Raw genomic sequence first — 17,990 nt, forward strand, 5'->3', positions numbered from 1 at the left:
TTACTTGGAACACTGAAGATTTTTGGAATATGGCTAAGTAGACAAGCTAGGGGTGGCACCAAATATAGCAGAACAACAATGGGCTGCATTGCCAGGTATTTTTTTTCCTTCACTGTTTAATAGTTCTGTGGACCTGGAGTTGTAGTGTAAAGTACTGTATTCCACAGGTTTCTGTTCTCTTTTAAAATAGTGCCAATGTTTTACGTCATACTAATAAGGACCTCTTAGTATAGTGATTATGCTAATGAGGCCATTTAGTGTTTCTGAATGGTGGCTGAAAAGCAATGTGCAGTCCATACTGGTTAGCCACAATTGTGCGCAATACTAGGGAATCATGTGACCAATATGCTAATGTATAGAACATGTGTAGACCCACCTGTATGTTGCATGTCACGTGATGTCTGAATATACATCCCTGTAAAAAAGGGCTATTTTGTTCCTTGAGTAAATCCGAGTGAGTGGAAATGGCTTCCTTAGGCAATGGGAACAGAAGGGACCCAATAATGTGTACAATACCACTGACATTGCCCTACTGGTTAATAGTGCTGGCATTGCTGCAGTGACCTGCAATGTGATCACCCAGATTTGTTTCAGCAGTGGGAGACAGAGGTTTTACACTGACAAAGAGAAAGAAAGAAAGTAATATGTGTGGTAGGTATTTTTTCACTTCTAGTTCTGTTACATGGTACGCTTATGTTATGAGGTAAACAAATTTTATTTTACAGTGGAGAAGGAGCAGCAGGAGTTCAGCAAGATAGGATGTCACAGTAGGTGTCCCAGCATCTTGCTGCATATGCTATCTGAGACACTGCATTTGTTTGTGTTCCACAAGTGTGCACTGATGTGTTATCTTGTTCTTGTGCAAGTCCACTTGTAGTAGTGGTGGAGGATCTGTGGTGGTAGTCTCAGCCTGCACTGGCTCACACCTCTAATGCCAGATCACATGTGGTCATCAGGCATCTCTTTCAGCAGTGGGTCCCCTACTAAAGGTAATCTGTTGGGATCACCAGTGCCCTTTATGATTACTTCTCAGAAGGAGGGGGCATATGCTTTTCTTATTACAGTTGCCCACAGGAGAATCCCTTAATTTCCTGGTATCAGTTCTTGAGGCTGGAATCTACTATATGTACCAACAACAGGATGCCTGCTTCAGAACTGTGAATATATTTCTGGTGAGGCTTGTTGTCACATGACTGACAGGTCCATACCCAGCCATACCTCTCAACCTCTTAGTGCAATAAATCTGAACAAAGCCTAAAATAATGGGGTGGGCAAAGGTCCAAAAATGGGAACAGATTTTAAATATTTCTCTTATAACCTTAGCAAATTGCTAAAATAATAGGATTTGTCTCAGCATGCATTTTCCGAAGAATATGAAGTCTGAAATTCAAATATATGCCATCATTTATTGACTTCAGTCCTCAGTGATTTGCCAGAAAACCAGAAACTTTGTAACAAACAGACTAAAAATATAAGTCGAAAATCTGGACATTCTGCAAAAATCTGTACAGTTGACAGGTAAGTGCCCAGCCATGAGGTCACTGGGGCCACAACCTACCAATGGCATCAGTCATGGAGGTGACTGTTTACTGGGTGTATTGCCCTGAGGATTAGGCTGGAATCCATATAAAAACTCTGCCATATCGCCATCTGGATATTCTGACATATGTGTATTTTCCCATGCCTTGTTCATTGTTCAATCCTCGCCGACACCAGCTGGACATCCTTTGTCTGTGTTCATCCACCATTGTACCCACTTTATATGTATACTGTGCCTGTCTGTCTGTCTACGCCTGCATTTTATGATTTTGTCTGTCTATGTTACCTTCCCTAATGCCTGTGTACCTTCTACAACCATTCCTCACTACTTTTCCTGCCCATCCTCCTTTATATACTCAAATGGGGCCGTCATGCTTGTTAGACTTTGTGGTTGTCCTTGTGTGATTGCTTTTGCTTGCTCTTCTCCCCTTTCCTACATTTATATAATGGGCTTGGTTGGGACTGTATTGTTTAGACTCTCATTCAGCTATCTGGATGACCACAAGGGGCAGCTTTGTGGCACTTCATTGCATACGAGCACAAATGAACTATGTCATGCTAGCTTGCCTTGGTGGAAATGTAAATCACATATTCTTCTGCAGAACTAATTAGCCAATGGACCTGCTGCCTAGCTCTGGTCTCTCCTGTAGTGCTGCAACTCTGTTTTACTCTGCAGTCCTTTCCTTGGTATGTCAGAGCTTTATGAACCCTATATATTTCTGAAGACTTCATACTACAGACTATATGCCACTTACAGTGTGGACAGTGCTTGACTGTGAATCCCGGCCTTATACAATGCACTTCTAAATATGAGTTGGGATTTAATTATTTTTCTCCCATGAAACAGATTTAATCTGGACCCAGAAACAGTTTTTAATATCATATTATGATTGTAATAGCTTCCCAAGCAGATTACCAGCCTGACAAGAGTTTGAAAGCTATAGGCAGTCCATCATAAGAAGGCATGGCTTAATAAAATTATTTCTTCAGAAGTACAGTTTACATGTAAACTGCATCCAGATATATCCTTTACTGACCTGCTCTCAAGCAGTTTGGTCAATGTATAGATAATAAATAGCTGCTTTCCCCTAAACAGTCTATAAGTAATTATTACAATGTCACTGCAGTGTACATCCAACTGATAGTTTTAATATAAGCTACACTATTCAGTCTGATGACTGTAGCCTGTTCAGGACAGCAAAGCCATTATACACTGTATTTATATACCTGGGCCTTAATGATTTATGGTCATAATTTAACATCACTATCCATCTGTTCACCTTATTCATTTTTCTTAATATATTTTATTCAAACATTATTTACTGTGCCCTTTAAATGCCTGTAAATGCCATGACTTTTAAAAATCAGTTCTAATTGTTTTTTTTTTTGTTGAATACGTTTGCAGAAAAATGCTTTACTGGAACATTAACACAAGCGAAAAAAAGTGAATGTAACCATTGCAAAAAATAACACACACACACACTATCCACTTTCATAGGACAAGTCTGCAACTCATATCTCTCAGCTACCCCTGATTTTGCAGGACATCCCTTGTGTTGCCTCATGTTTTTTTTGCATTGTCCCTCTTAAAAGTTTTGTTTTTCTGGCAAATCTTCTGAGGATAACAATCAATAAATGTCACACAATAGATTTTCATTACTTATTGTTCAGAAAATGTAAGTTGATGCAAAAACAGTTAACCAATTAATTTGTGAATTAGTCATATTTAAAAACCGTCACTGATTTTTGAGCCTTGTACCCCATTAGTTTTGTTTTTTTCCAAAATTCTTCAGCAAAGACATTGAGAGGTGTATTAGAATTTCATTCTTAGTATTTCTGTCTCATTAATAATAATAATAATAATAATAATAATAATAATTACACTTATACATACACTGAAATGTATGTAAGTCTGAAATAAAGAGCTGTACACTTATTTAATAGTACAGTCTGCATTCTATACACTATGACATTTTTTTATTTAGAAATCTAATATAGGTTCATAGTTATCTACTAGTCTATTAATCTGTAAGCATCTTAGGAAGCATAACTTTACATTCCCATGATAGTTTTTAGCCCTTGTATTTTGCATACAAGTAACTCACAAATGGGCTGAACAAGGATATGTTGGGACATTTAAATAATTCCTCTAGCCATAAGAGACAGAGGTGCTAAACCAAGGATTAACCAAGGATTAATTTGTGGTTACCAATTACATTTGAGTGGAGGAAGAGAAGTACTATAGTTTATGTTGAGAGGATGATGGATCCATAGAAGCAGTATTATTTCTGTGATACATACCTATCTCTCCATCCATCCAACTGCAACACCTTTTCCCATTTTTGCCCATGGGGTTGGAAGGTCACTTCAACAGTAACAATCAACTAGTGTCAAAATCACACAACCAGGTGTCATCTTCTATTTTGCAGAAAAGTTTGAGATCCCTTGAGTAGGTGTTTGGTACCACTGGACTTGCAAATGTATAATAGGTCTAGCAGAATAGGATGTTCTGAAGCACTATACACAAGGCACTGTTTGCCTGTCAGTAGCCTGTATGCTACTGAGAATAAAGATGTGACTTTGATGTGGTCTGCATCTTTTTTGCAGTTTAGGCCCTTGGTTATATTTTTACTGAGAGAGCATTGTAATGTTTCCAGTTATGACAAGTGTTTGGACAAGTGGATACTGAATGGGGCATTATACTCAATGATCATTATAATAAGTGCCGACTGCAGTGAAATGATAACATCCCCTAGACTTGGATGCAAAACCTTTATGCAATTTGTTTTAGATGCAAACTGTGTGATGAAAATGGACCTCCTTATAAACAGTGGTGACATAGTGATCAAATGACAGTTCATTCTCAACATAAATTCCCAGATCCCTAACTATCTGATCAATTTTCAGAGGCATGTTGTCAATGTGATAGTTACAATGGAAGTCAGGCTTGTCATAGGCTAAGAATATATACGACTTGGCATTTGGTTTTAACTCATAGTTTTATACCAGTTATTTGTTTAGAACAGTACCTCTTCGAAGATATTGATGTTCTTTGGGCAGTCTGTGAAGGCACTAGGCCAGCCACAAACTCAACTTTAGCTTTGACATCCGAGTAGTAAATTGGGCCAAGAACTGAACCCTAGGGTACATTGCAAGTCACAGGTCTTTTGAAGGAGGTAGAGCTGCTCCCCTAACTTCCTATGTTCTATATGCGAGATAAATTGCTATCCAATGAGTTATTTAGGTACTGGCATTTAGCTGAGAGAGTTTATCTATGATGTCTGAGAGTGGGATGGTGTTGAACACCTTTGCAATTTCTAGATATGCAGTAAGTACTGTGCTGCCCTTGTCTATTGCTTCCAGAACTTTTTGAATAAGTTGACCAGGCTAAGGAGGCAGGATCTTCTCTTGATTAACTTGAACTGGGTTAGGTCAAGTCTGTATGTTACCTATATCCCGTATTTGTTAATTCCATAATGATCCTTTCCATAGCCTTACAAGTAAGACTAGTCAGGCTTTTGAGTCTATAATTAAAAATTAATTTTTCCTATTTTTGAACAGACTGCAGACTTGGAAAAGAGAATGATTAATTCTTTGCATTTTAAGATAGACAAATGTGAACTCTGAAGATAAAATTACATATGTTATAGGTATTAATTACTTAAAAACAGAACGTATCACAAAATATAATTTTATTTACAGTTTACTTCTTAGAGATGGGTAGAAAGAACAGTATAGTATATTAAAGATAAAGACAGGTAGGTGTATGGAAAGGGATGTGACTGGAAGCCAGTTTGCCTTTTGTAGTCTGAGACAGGACAAAAGCCAAATGAATCTACATATGGCAGTAATTTTCAAGTTCTTTTAAATGCCTTGAACTCTAGAGTTACACAAAAGACAAAGATACTTGTACTTTAATTGTGCATACCGTGCTGCAGTAGCATTGTCGCCTCACAGCAAGACGTTGTCACGTTCGATTCTCAGCTAGAGCATCTTCTGTGTGGAGGCATGCGTGAATGGGTGTGCCTTCATTGAAGGTTGTGCATCAGGGCTGGTAACTCGGCATGTAAAAATTCACTACCAAACATTAGTGGACTGGAGTTCTGCTGTGGCGATCCCTGACCGGGATAAGCCGAAGACACAACAGCAACAGTGAGGCTAATGTATCTTCATTTCACAGTACAGAGTAAAGCTCTGACTTGTTAATAAGCTACTTCCTGTGTTAGGGGTACAGGGTTTGAATCATTCAACCTTGATTCATAGCTTCATAGGTATGTACTAGACATACAACCACAAGGGCCTTTTTAAGCCTAGCCATGCATCCCAAATCTCTGCCAAGCTGTGTTACCCTTCATAAGTGTAAGCAAGGGCTTGGAAGATGAAACATTTAGACGTGCTTGCCTAGTGTGTGACCTTGGGTAAGTAGAGGCTCCTTAATTATCTGCCTGCCTACTAAGTACCTCTGAACTACTTGCAATTACACCCTTGTCACTACCTATTAAAGTACATTTCATTTTATTTACATTTCTATGCAAAGGGGAAGTTTAGGCAGGAGCTGGGTTAAAAGTTAAATAGACTTCATTTACTGAAGGAGTCACAACCATGCAAACACAGCTACTAAAGAAGAATTTATTGAAGATTTAGTGCTTCTGTCCAATTTATAACACAGACTTCATCAAAATAATTTAAAAAACATTCATTAAACATTTAAATGTCCATCTGTTACTGATCACATGTCTAATTTAAACCAATAGAAAAAGACAAAAAGCATCCAGCACCTGTTATATATTAACCTAGAAAAACAGGGTTAAATTAAAGCCATTGTAATAAGCCCACCCAAAAAATACACAAAGATAAATGCAAAACACCTTCATGCACTTAAATATATATACATATTCATTCCAATTATATGTTATAAGAATGTAATTTTAAAATACTAGATATAGATAAATTATCATTTAGACACGGGATATAAGGGCATTCAACTTAATTTGCCACTTAAGTTCTTTGGCTTCAGTGAGATCATTCCATGATCTTCCCCTTATATTTCTGTAAGCAATATCTATAACAAAAAAAATCAAAAATAATGAGTAGGAAACTGCAAAATGTTTTTAAACAATGTACTATTGGTGTTTTTGTTCCCTATATCCAAGTTGTGCTTGTAAATTCTATCCCTGAGCCACCTTTTGGTTTTACCAACATATAATCCACTGCATAGCTGACATAAAGCTGCATAAATAACTCCAATCGAGTTACAAATGGAGTGACAGTGTGATTTTATAGTAATGTTGTTAATAACTACTTTGTCTTTTTCAAGTATGTACTTGCAGTGTGGACAAGAACCACACTTGAACAAACAGCATTTTTTTTATTTGTTACATACAAAGAATCAAATTCTGTTTTGTCAAAATATTGTTTAAAGGAGCTTGCCGTCATCATGTTATCAGAACAGGAAAAAAAATACTCCAGTTTTTCCTAAGCATCTGCATAATGTTCTCATTATTAACATTATATGTCATAATAAAAGCATTACAAAAGCCACTTTTAGGATTGACAGTACTTAAAAAGCCAATAGCAGAACTATTCTCTTTTTTAGCAGAGGTTGGTAAAAGCCATTCTTTCTTTTTTGAGCTACCTCATTAAAAATTGCAGTGGTAACATATATTAGGTACCCTCTAGCAAGGAACACAGAACATAACTTCTGCCCTTCGATTACAAATAAGTCATCCTCCAATATCATACAGGCTAATCTAACATTTTGTCCCTTAACGATAGCTTTCTTTTGGCGTTTGGGATGACAACTGTTATAGTGCAACAAACTATTAGGGTAAGTTGGTTTTCTAAATATGTTGCTTACTAGTCTTTGGTTTTCTCTATCCTTGCTAATCAGTACATCCAAGTAACTAATTTGGGAAGTACTATAGGAAAAAAGTGAACTTTAAGAATATGGTAGTCATATTTAAATAAAATACAAATTCTTCTCTTTTTCAGAACTATTCTAAATGATAAATATAGCGGCCAAAACATGAACATAGGATGACTAAGGTGGGATTTGAAAAAATTAAATGGAAACTTCTTTTCCCACTGTAGAAGAATGATCTTAGCAAAGATGGGGGCACAACATGTGCCCATGGCTTCGCCTTGCTTTTGGAGAAAGTGCTTCCCATCTAAAAAGACACATTTGTTTTTTAAAATTACTTCCATGAATGTATCTAAGACATTAATATCTTTTGTTATTAAAGCTAGTATGTCCCACTAAAAAGTCCTGAAGTTATTCAAGGCCAACATCGTGTGGTATTAGATTAAATATGTTAACAACATCAATAGCCAAAATATCATGTTGTCCAAATATCTTACTTCTCTAAGTTTCATTAAAAAATTCCCTGTGAGTTGACATAAGTAACAAAAAGCACTTTAGTTTTACATCTATATAAGGATGTGTCTTAGACTTAGCAGCATCCACAATGGGTCTCATGGATGGTCTTTTAATGTTCTTATGTAGCTTCAGAATACCAAAAATCTTTGGAACAGTGGGAAATTTTACATTTAAGAAATGATAAAGTTCAGGGCTGATTTGGCCTTGCATAACCATGTCTTCTAAAAGGTAGTCAATAATTTTATAGCTTCTGTTAACAATATTTAAAGAAACTGCCTCATAGAAATCTCTGTCACACACACGCATTTGTTTTAGATATGTGCGTAATACATTATCAACCCCCCACCGTTATCAGATTTCATAATTCTGATTCTTCTATCCATACTCAATTCCTGTAATAGTGAAACTTCAGCCTGTGTTAAATTAGAACACTTAATACTTCTCTTTAACAACAGACTTCTAAATTCCATTTCACACAGTTTTTCAAATATGAGTAGGGGTAATGATAGCGGGGGGGGGGGGTTATAAATGCTTTTATGACTGAACTTATGCATTTCAAATTCCTTACCATTGCCATTAAACATTACTCTTAAATTCAAATTTCTAAGGAAGAGTTTTAAATCCAGAATCAATTTGCTTAAATCTGTGCTTACAGAAAGTATGAATGTTTGACCTGTACTCAATAAATTCATATACTATTGTGAAAACAACTCAGCAGTGTAAGTGTATAATTTAAAGTCACCTGTGAAATTTTTCACAACATGGGGTCCATCATTAAACAAGACAACATCCCCATTTAGTTCCTCCATCTCCCTCGGTTCATTCTTTACCAGTGCTGCCATGACTGCCTCATTCTCCCTCTTCCCGGGTACTGCTATTGGTTCATCCTGTTGGGAATGCATTCCAAACATCTTAAAGGGACCTCATGCATTGTAGGAACCTCATGTTTTGATTGGTCGATACCATTTCATCTTCTTTAGTAGGTTCATCTAAATCTGAGACACCGCCCCTAAAATTAGGTGTGGGATATGCATGCCCATTTTTATAGTCCATTTGGTCCCTAATAAGCTTTTTGGATTTTTGATTCCTAATAACAGTCACTACTTTATCCACCTTTTCAAATATACCATTATATTGTAAAAGTGGTGCTCAAATAACAGATAATTGGTGATACATTGATCAAGTTCAGTGGCTTCCTGCATAAGCGTATCAATTACCTGCTGGTTATGCCTGATTTAAAAATCCATCAGCTCAAACCCTTAACTCTCAAAAAGTTGCAACAGTTCATTATGCAGCGGGAATTTGGTATTAGTCCAATGGGAAATTTCCAATACCGCAAGCCTTTTGGCACAATTTTTGACTTTATGCATTCATAAAAATAAGTTCCCCAGTTGCAATTTTCAATATTTTAGGAGGACATTTTCCAACTTCCTGATAGATTGACTAATGGTGCCAATGGGGGGTTTACTTGACTGCTCTAAATTCAGCTGGTCTATTTAGCCATGAGGCAACATTTATCTGAACCCCTTGAATCAAAATTAATATGATTATGATTACTATCTCCAGTATCTCCTCCTTGAACTCCATTTCTTCCCCAATGGTCTTACCCTTGAGTACATTTTCCCATAGGTATAGAAGGAGAACATGTGAATAAACAGATCGCTTCATTTCTAGGTCTCATATCACCTCTGCCAGATTGCTGGGAAAGTTGTTGGACAGTGTTTTATTACAATGATTTTAATTTAACCCTGTTTATCTAGGTTAATATATAACAGGTGCTGGGTGTTTTAGTGTTTTTCTACTGGTTTAGATTAGACGTGATCAGCGACAGATGGTATTTAAATGTTTAATTAATGTTTTTTAAATGTCTGTGATGAAGTCTGCATTATAAACTGGACGAAAGCACTAAATCTTCAATAAATTATTCTCTAGTAGCTGTATTTGTGTGGTCATGACTCCTTCAGTAATTTTTTACTATTGTGGCTTGATTCCTGGTTTTAAATAAATTTCATTCACATGTACATTAGGGAGATGCACACATTATTAAAATATTAGACTGATCAAACAGATTATAAAGCAGATGTTTCTTGTGGGGTCTTCAAAATTAATACTATTTTATCAAAGTTTCTTTATGCTGTTATTGTAATCAAATGCCTCTTCTTGTAAATGCCATTTTTTTACATTTTGTCAAAAAAACTGCCATTTGAGTTAAATGATAGCTGTATTTTAATTTTGGCTTGTATGTTTTGAATGGTTTATGGTTTGCAGTACTGCCAATGCAGTTATATTTTAATAAGTTCAGTTGTGATCCCACTGTGTTACTAATGGATCAAGACAAGCTTTCTGTGGAGGTGGTCCTTACCCTTTCTAAAATATAGGGTGGTTTGCCTTCTGCAAACTGATTGTGTTTAGTTGTTTCCTTTTCTTTTTGATGTAAGTTCTACTAATTAGATAAAACTTAATTAATACCTCTATTTTTTCTGAAGATTTCTCAGTGGGCAGCAGTGGATTCTCTCTCATTTATTGTTATTATTTTTATGATATTGTTGCCTGTTGCTGTATACCTAGTTCTGGTACCATAAGATACTAACTTAGATCTTTGTGAGTTGGTTATCATGACTGCAACCCAGTCTTTTATAATTAAAATTAAATACAGTTTACAAAAGAAGGCAGGACTAATTTGGTGCCAAAACTTTATCTTAAGAATCAGAGACAAAAGCTGGAATTCAGACAGTCAGATATTGGATGATTTGTACCAGGCCAAAACAGATGTTGATGGAAAGTAATTACTAAGGTTAAGGGTCTTCAAACTCAAAGACGATTATATTAAACTATGTGATACAGGGGTAAAGTCCTGGACATGTGTGTTTGTTTGGGGGGAAGGGTAGATCACCTGAAAAAGAAATAGAGATCAGAGATCATAGCAAATATGAATCACAAACATCCTGTAGGCAGACCTTAGGTGGCAGGTTGGCTCTTTGACAAAGTTTTTGCCTTACAGCTCTAGGATTTGGGGTTTGGTCCTGACTACTACTCCTTCTCTGTGTGGAGTTTTCCTATTCTGTATTTAAGTGAGTTTTCTGTTGGCATTCAGATTTCCTCCCCCAAAAAGATCTTGGTTGATTAGCTACTCAAAACTGTCCATAATCACCTAATTCTTCCCATGGTACTGTGGTCCAGATCATGTTTGAACAGTGCCCTTGAGGAAAATTAACTTGTCTATTTAAAGAAATAAAACAAACTAATCTCAGTGACCTTATTTAATAATGTACCAATGAATATATTTCATTTTAAAACCAGGTAAATTCTCTGACACAGTAGATTATTTTCATCTTGACCTCCTAGGATGAAATTAGCAGGATATTGAGGAGTGACCCTGTAAGACTCCAAGAAGTAAATTATAAACAACTGCCATATCATTAGCAGTAGAAATACTTCAACAGTAACTATTGTTATGGATCTACTCCTAATTCCCAAATGGCCACTTCATCGGATGACGGAACATCAAGGTGACGTTACCGAAAAGTTAATTTTACGAACACCCGGATCACCGTAATGTAACTCCGGGGAAACTAACCAATTGCCTACCATGGTGAACTTTGCCCTTTTCTCCACTATTTTGCAATCTCAGAGTTGGTATATTTAGTTAGGGGGTTGTGGAGGGCGCATCCCCCAACTTGAGTGGATTTGATTTGCTTTGGTTTCATTTTAAAGTGTTGGTAGCCAAGTGGTTAATTTCACGGAATTACATTACTGTGATCCGGGGATTCATTAAATTAACTTTTCAGCAATGTTGTCTTGATGATCCATCATTTGATGAAGTGGCCGTTTGGAAATTAGAAGCAGATCCATTGGTACATATCGTTATAACTTGCAGGACTTATTTTCTTAAACATTTACACATGAAGATTATTCATGAAAATATAATGTGTATGACAAAAAATCCAGTTTGCATCACACACACACACACACACACACACACACATATATATATATATATATATATATATATATATATATATATATATACAGATATATTCGGGTCCTCTGCCACTCCCTTGGCCTCAGTATGCTCTGGAACCTGTGCAGGGGGACCTAACCAAATTTTGCCATGGAGTTTGTTACATTCTGCATATGTCTCTGATGTTTTATATAAATGTTTGCTTATAAAAGAGATGTTTCTGTGGGTCCTGACCAAATCAGACAGCTAAAATATAACTTTTGTATTTCCAGATGCAGTGTGCAGGTAAAATCAGAATTGATTCGACAGATATCCGAATGAGACGGACAGCATTACTACTAGGAATACTTGGTACTAGTTTGTCCTTTTACAGTACACGGAAGATCACAAAAGCAAATGGATTTATTTCAGACAATTAAATCTGTAAGATGTTTGATATGATATACAGGCTGACCCTGAAATGTTGCGACTCTGAATTCTTGACAATGCCACAATTTACATAAGTGGGACTGCTGTTTAGGAGTTAATACCTTTTTATTGCTCTTGTCTGAAGTGGAAACCGTGCATATTCATTCTGCATATATAGTCTGACACACAAGATCCTGGAAATACAGAGAAATAAACTTCATTTTCTAAGCAAGTATATTAGAATACAAAATTGTTTGATCATGAGGATATTTATTAGTACTATTCAACAAAAGCATTATGAAATGTTCATCTTTGTTACACAATGCTTCATACACTTCCAGTGTTATGCTGAAATTGGGAATTGACTGTACTTTAAATTCATAAAACCTGGCATTGGCAAGGAAAATTTGTTCTTAATTGTATGACAATGTTGGAAGATATTCCAGTGAATACAATTTTTGTAACTTTCTGACTGCATCCCTTCTGCTGGATTAAACATGAGCAGAATAGTTTTACTATATAAAACTGATAGATTTAATTTAATGATCTTCTTAATTAAGAACTGCATGATTTTTACATTGATAGAATGATATTTATTTATACATTTTACTACTCATTTTATTGGATAAAATAATTTAATGTAAGGCAAACAGGTGCTAATACAAATAATAAAAATCATCTGCAGTTGCCACTGCAAATTGAGATTTCTTCTAATTTAATATTATTTTGTTTGTATGATTTCCTGCATGTCCATAATAGTCATAAACATAAAAATAAAAGTTATTGCAATTCCAAATTCAAAGTGCACTAACCTAATACACAGATGTATACTTTTAAGATGTGAAGAAAAAATAATTCCAGTTAACTGAAACATCTTCAGGGTTCCCTCATATTGGTTCTCTTTAGAAAAAGTAACTGGCTGTGAAATGTCTTCTTTTCAGCTAATTGGGGAATAACTGATAATCCCTTATTTTCACCCACCACTGACCTTTCTTTATAGTAATGTTGTTTTTTTAAGTATCCTGAGCTCTATCATACTAACCTGCAGCACCACATAAAATCTCCTGATTCTCACTTGGTCATCAGTCAGTATTTTTACATTGCTATCTGCTTAATGGCAGAATGTGACACTATGCCTATCTGGTCTGCCCTTTTAAAGGCAGTTAGCATTACACCTCCCACCCATCACTGCCTTCCCCTACCGAATGACCTTTTGAATACCACTGAGAATTCCTTCTCCAACATCTATTACAATAGTGCATTTCATGGCATCCCAAACCCACTCTGTATAAATTTAGTTTCAAAGATGCAGGGTGTTGTTAGCCCTTACAGTCCTGCTCTCCTTCTATCTAGTCCCTCCTCCCCCTCTGTCCTTCCTGTTCAAAATGGCTTGTTCACATCTCCCTAACATGCTGGTGCATGCTAGTATCATGTCCCCCACCTATATATTCTGACTGCAAGTGTGCAAAGAGCTGTAGCACCCTTAGCCTCTGATCATATTCCTTCTCCCTAATTCTACATATGTTTGTCACATCTTTTCCTGTAGACTCCTTCCAGCTGCCTGATATCCTTTTCATTATATGACCTTTGGAACAACACTCAATATTCAGGGTCTGTTCCTGCCAGGATCCTGTACAGTGGAAGCATTATCTCTCTGCTTCTGGAATTTATCCTCTAAGGGTTATATCACAACATTCTGTTAGCTTCTGCCACTGCCATCTCAGTCTATTTCAACTAGTCCAATCCAGGCCTGATCAGTGCTACTTATCCTTTCCCTGCTCTGTTACAACTAGACCAGTCCAGGTATGATCAGTACTACTTATCCTTTCCCTGCTCTATTTCAACTAGTCCAATCCAGGCCTGATCAGTGCTACTTATCCTTTCCCTGCTCTGTTACAACTAGTCCAGTCCAGGTATGATCAGTACTACTTATCCTTTCCCTGCTCTATTTCAACTAGTCCAATCCAGGTCTGATCAGTGCTACTTATCCTTTCCCTGCTCTATTTCAACTAGTCCAATCCAGGTCTGATCAGTGCTACTTATCCTTTCCCTGCTCTATTACAACTAGTCCAGTCCAGGCCTGATCAGTGCTACTTATCCTTTCCCTGCTCTGTTACAACTAGTCCAGTCCAGGTCTGATCAGTGCTACTTATCCTTTCCCTGCTCTATTTCAACTAGTCCAATCCAGGTCTGATCAGTGCTACTTATCCTTTCCCTGCTCGGTTACAACTAGTCCAGTCCAGGTATGATCAGTGCTACTTATCCTTATCCTGCTCTGTTACAACTAATCCTAATCCCCCAGATGAGACTTTAGTCTGGGCTTAGTTGTGGCCTAAACACAGTATGTTGCATTTGTTTGCATTGAACCTCTACTGACACCTTTCTGCTGGCTTGTTTATCTTTTCCAGATACTTTGCACCATCCTTCATTGTTGTACTTATGTTCGTATCATCAGTAAAGATGCAGAGTCTGTACTTCATTTAATTGGATGCCTCTGAGACAAACACACTGATGAGTAAGGGACCCAGTGCACAGTCCTGCAGTACTCTGCTAATCATTTTCCAAATTCCTGATTGTCCTTTTCAGCACAACTACCATTCAATCATGCAGCTATCCAGTTCCCCAGTTTTGGTCCTACTCCAGCCCCTCCAGTTTTCCTATTAGTATCCCATGTAAGACCCAGTCAAAGTCCTTGCTGAAGTCCCAGTGGAACACCTCTGCTGGGTCTTCCCTTTCTGGTTCACTTGTAATCTAGTCATAAAATTGGATCAGGTTTGAATGATGGCTCCTTGTGGTCACAAGCTCATGTCTGTTATTGTCCTCAATTGCCCTCCTTTATAAATGCTACCAGCTTTTCCCACAGAATTCTTTCCACAAGCTCCCTGTTACTGTTTTTACTCTAATTGGCCTATAGTTTTCTATTTTTTCCTGTGGCCCCCTCCCCCTTCTACAGGGATACTGCACTTGCTGTCCAGTCTCGTGGCATTTCTGCAGTGGCCAGTGATTTGTAAAGATCTTCTTTAGGGGGTCAGCCAACATACTGGTTGTGTTTTAGGGGATTTGGCAGGTAGCCCATCTGATCATGTGCTTTCCTGTCAACCCCCTTAGTACCTATCATTTGTCTAGTCACTGTTCTCATTCTACCCTGTCTCTTTTCCAGCATGATACCTACCAAATGCTTTCCTTTGTGAAGGCTGAATCAAAATATTCATTCAGTACGTCTGCCTTTACTCAGTCCTTTATGATCCTGGCAACCTGACCAGTTCAATTGTTTTAACCCTCCTTTCTGTCATATGCATAAAATCTGGGGACCCCTCAAGCACTGGGCCCTTGCATAATGATTTACATTATGCTGATTGTAAAGCTATCCCTAGCTGGTCCCTTAATTTTCCCCACAGTCTGTGCCAAATCATCCAGAGTATATGTTTTATTAATTTTGTGACTAAGGAAACAACAGGTGGGGTCATTATCTTTCTCTAAGTACAGTTCTGCAAGTAAAATGATGCTTTCAAAGATACAAATCCAGACATGCAATTATAAGAAAGCAAATATCTAAAGTCATACAGTAAATTGAGTGTTTGGTACGATTGTGCATGTTGCATGCTTACATTTCATACCATATTCAGAAGTGACATGGCATCAGATTTAAATTTGTTTTGAGCCATGTACTGAGATTTATGAAGATACTGTGCAAAAAAAAAAAAATCAGAATTCTTCAACATATTATCTGATGACCATCATAGCATTCTGCTGCTGTAAATTGTTTAGCATTTGTGTCTTACCTTTGAGTACATCTAGCCACTTATTTAAATGAACTCTGAAAAAGAAAAAAATGTTATTTTGGACCAAAAAGCCTAACAGCAGTACAAAAATGAACTGCTTTACTGTCCTGCACAGTTCCAGTGTATTTTTTTTGTACTCCTCCAGGACCCTGTCTGATGAATACTCTACTTTCACCAGATTAGCCCATTCATCTCAGCATAATGGCAGCCAGGTATTCCTGGAATATGTAAGAGATTTACTGCTCATTTGTTCCTGCCCAGGATCCCCCATGAGCCCTATGCTCCCTGCTAAGAGTCAAGCAGAGGGGAATTGGGACAGCTTGCTGGTCTTGGGAGAAGACCTACCCTCTCCCGTTGAGAGCACCCCCCCGGTGGCTCTTCTGAGTCTGTAGTCAGTATCTCCAGTGGGAAAATTTGCACATGAATGCTAGTTTCTCTTGGCTACTTGGTGTAAATGCACAGTGGTAACATGAGTTCAGCTTGCTCCAAACACTGGTTGTACAATTGGTGCTCCTGCAAAGTATCACCCATGTGGTGAGTCAGAACTACCCCCTCCATGATAGGCGAGCCATCAACAGGCATTTTCCCCATCTTTTGTAGCCAGTTCTTGCAGGAACCCAAATTGATAGTTAAACTCTAGTCACCTGCATTGTAGCCAGGCCTACATCCCTCTATGGTATGGAGCTGTGAAATAGCAATCTCCACTTTTTAGATTATTAAAATTATTTTGCTGGAATTGCCTAGGCCAGGTTCCATTTTACTATTGATTTAAATGCATATTTTAAGCCAGTCTGTATTTTCTTTAGTGTGTACTTTATTTGAAAATTGTCTTGTATGTATATATGGCTTCCCAACATCTTTATCTCAAAAAATCAGAGACAAAGACTTAGAAAACAGGAACGCATTTTAAATGTTTCTCTTATATGTGCTTTCTGCATCATATAGTTCACATTAGCCAAACTGCTCATGCTTTGCATTTACATGCATTAATCTCCCACCAACATAGCATAACTGAGACCATGAAACAAAGATAATGCCCTTGTTTTGATCTATGTGTAGGGTATTTGTGAAATGCTCCAAATGTAATTGCTTTATACAAAGCTCTACCAAGACAAGATGGAGATGCTGCTGAGCCTGATGGAAGAAGACTTCTGAGTTCTAGTGTTCTTTCAGCTGTACAGCCTCTATTGCCATTTGGAATTAATTAAACCCATGCAGTGCAGTGAATGCTAAAATTTGAGTGTGCTAGAAGATATGGTGGAATGAGTATAAAAAATTTTGAGGAGAAGGTAGATTACATGTTTGGCATGTTTTCAGGCATTTCAGGCATTTTAATAGAATCAGAGGATCATAGGAGTTTACTAGAGTATCGACCCAGCGGTCATTTCAAATCTAGCCGTTTCATCCCAGTGTAATACCATAGATACACTAGTCAGTACCCGGGATTGTATTTGTTAATGACTGCCCATGTCCAGGAGGGTTGTGGGCACTATCCCCAGTAATAATTTATGGTGCCCCACCCACTCATCCAGGTTCCTTTTGAACAGTGTCATAGAGATGCTCTGCTTCACATGAATTTGGCAGCCTATTCCAAAGACACTGTAGTCACTGGGAGACAAATCTGTCACTTCAGCATGTCCTATTCATGTTGTATGATATATTTAGGTTCCTAGAATGGGTAGCTCTAGTCCTGTTTGACTTACGGATGGGCAACAAATTCATTAAGTTTGTGTTGGAGATTGCTCTGTAAGCCAGGCATAAGTATCCCCTAAGAAATCTTTACGGTACTAAGTATAGTGATAGGGACTTTAGTTGGTCTGTGTAAGTGATGTGCTGGAGTCCCTTGATCTTCTTAATTAGAAACCTCTGAGGTCTCTCCAATTGCTGCAGGTGCTTTATACTGTACATGCCGAAAGGGGCGTTA

The sequence above is a fragment of the Protopterus annectens genome, chromosome 1.part1, assembly GCF_019279795.1.
Source record: "Protopterus annectens isolate FY-2018-M chromosome 1.part1, PAN1.0, whole genome shotgun sequence".
NCBI classification, from domain to species: domain Eukaryota; kingdom Metazoa; phylum Chordata; order Ceratodontiformes; family Protopteridae; genus Protopterus; species Protopterus annectens.